A 2,653-nucleotide genomic window follows, 5' to 3' on the forward strand; every position below is an offset into this window, starting at 1 on the left:
AGACTGCAGATACACAAAAAAAGTATGACTCCTGTATACAAGCACCGCAGGTCCGAGTAGGCCCCTGCCACTTGTGGAGACGTCGCCCGTGATGTGCTGCGGCAGGTGAGTGTCAGTCAGTATTTGTGTGCCGGCAGTTAACGGTCTGCGCGCTGGCCTTAATGACGTCTCCAGACCGTCACTGTCCGCCGGAGGTCTCTCCTATGGAGAAAGCCGAGCCAGCTGGTGGCCGGCGTGGCAGCTTCACCACCTGTACTGACGCCACGGCTAGTACCAAAGACCTAACATCGTTATCTAGCAGAAGGGCCGTGGCAGCAATAGGGGTGTTGGGTCTGATATACTGCCATCTGTCCAACTTTCACTTGGCACGGATAATATTAGTACAAAATGAATAAAACCGAAGTTGCTGCCAGTGGCATCCTTGTGTAGAAAATTCTTGGTTTACTACCTGCGTCAGATGTGGAGAAAATGTCGAGCTATCGACGAAATCCTCCGACGCTTTCCTCAAGAACATCTGACGGTCGTGCCTGCTGGTGTGGTGACCATTTATAGAATATACGGCGGCTTCCTAGGGGAGCGTTGGCGCTGTTAGCGCAATGGTGGACACAATCTCTGACAGTATAACGTAATGGCGATGTGCGCCGACTAGTCACAAGTCGCCTATGGGCTATAAATGGTCACCGCAGCAGCAAGGCACGACGGACAATTGCTCCTCACGAATGCGATGGAGGATTTCGTCGAAAGCTCTAGTCTTTTTTCTCTTCTGACTCGGGAAGTAAACACAATGTAGAGCCACAAATACACAGCATGCGTGGATGTGCATACCTTTTCAACCAATGAGCTCGTTTTTTCGTCTAGAAGTAGAGTCCCACAGCGTCTACCGGTGTTTTGAGAATTTTTGTTATTATGATAACAATGGCTAACATAAAGCAAATATTGCGCTTAATGTTTGTTTATTTTCTTCTTGTAGACCAAAAAAGAAAAACAAGAGAATAGTAACACTGACATGTAAATATGGCTGACATCAGTTTCGCCAACATGTCACACGAATACACTGTTATACAGACAAGTGACACGTGGCTTACAACCAATGTCTTTACGGGTAACAGACATACACCGCACACCTTCAATAAGGGCAGCGTCTTTTAACACAGTAGATCGTGGCGTCATTGTAACTGAAGTAACCCTACGCCATAATGACATGTCTCACATTCAAATTATAAATCATATGTTGTTCATTTAAGCGAAAGATCAGATTTCTATACAGTTCAGCGCATCCTAATAGAAATGACAGTTTCTCACAGGCTGGCGATTCTGTATGCATCCATATCACGTTTATGATATATTGACTGAAATGAATTAACATGAGGATTCAAGTGTTAAAAACAAAAATAATACATTATTGCAATAAAAAATGAATGCGACATTATTATTAAATATGAAACGATACCTGTTGTTTTGGGGAATATGGATCTGGATTTACATTTTGTGCAGGCATATCTGTTTGGAAAGTAGTCGATGATTTACTATTGATGTTTAAATTAATTCATGTGAATTAAAATGCTGTAGTGTGTGTCATGGCCGGCCGGAGTGGCCGAGCGGTTCTAGGCGCGACGGTTTGGAACCGCGTGACCGCAACGGTCGCAGGTTCGAATCCTGCCTCGGGCATGGATGTGTGTGATGTCCTTAGGTTAGTTAGGTTTAAGCAGTTCTACGTTCTAGGGGACTGATGACCTCAGAAGTTAAGTCCCATAGTGCTCAGAGCCATTTGAACTATTTTTGTGTGTCATGTTTCTGAATCGAGGTATTTTGACCTACTACTTCGACAAGGTTACCGCAATTATTTTAAAAGGTTGCTTCTGAAAAGGTTCTAAATCCAAGAAGGTTATTGTTTACGTATAAAGCTTAGTGGGCTGACCTCATGATCTCATGGAAGCTATTGTTTCACTGCGATTGAGAGGTAGTTATGACCAGTATCAACTTTTAGCAACATTAGGTGTAGTTACTAAAAAAGAAACAAAAGCGAAAAGTGGATTCACACTAAGACAACTAATGGAGTTGTATGTAGATATCTAAAATTACTGGTATAAAAAGCATGGGATATTTTAAAAAATATATTGTAACAAATTTGAACGGGTACGTTGTAAAGCTTCAGAACTAACTTTGTATATGAGAAACTTTAGGTTAAAGAAACAAAGAGCTTTCAGTCACAAAGGATGGCGATCAGGTATCGGCCGAGTGCTAGTCAGCGACCTTTGAATGAGCGGTGGATTCAAGAGAGTTATGCCAAAATTCTAGCATCCGTATACCACAGCTTCTAGTTTACAAGTTATGGTGTAATTATCAACTGACTTGATAGGGGTAACAAAAGTATTCATTTGGCTTAATTGACTAGCTAAACGTCCCTATTTTTTATCCTTTGCATCTCGATGAAGAAATACACTGGATAAAGTGAAACAATGGAGTATATACTTAAAGTTTCAAATAGATACGATCTTTATTTATGAAGATGAAATAAAGCTTCGTACCAACTGATCTTTGCACAGTGGTGATTAACTATGGATGGCGATGCCGAAGAGTGCTGAGAAAAAATAAGATCGAAAAAGAATATGACCAGAGACTTTTGGCGGACTGGAAATAAATGTTTTTATAC

General features: G+C 41.6%; 1 non-coding gene across 1 annotated transcript; it reads left to right on the forward strand.

Moving 5' to 3' along the window:
- Positions 1-1,584: 1,584 nt before the first annotated feature.
- Positions 1,585-1,668, forward strand: Trnap-ugg (transfer RNA proline (anticodon UGG)). The gene has a single exon. It is a non-coding gene; the product is annotated as a tRNA-Pro (tRNA).
- The last annotated feature ends 985 nt before the right edge of the window (positions 1,669-2,653 follow it).

The sequence above is a fragment of the Schistocerca cancellata genome, chromosome 5 (assembly GCF_023864275.1).
Source record: "Schistocerca cancellata isolate TAMUIC-IGC-003103 chromosome 5, iqSchCanc2.1, whole genome shotgun sequence".
Taxonomy (NCBI): Eukaryota; Metazoa; Arthropoda; class Insecta; order Orthoptera; family Acrididae; genus Schistocerca; species Schistocerca cancellata.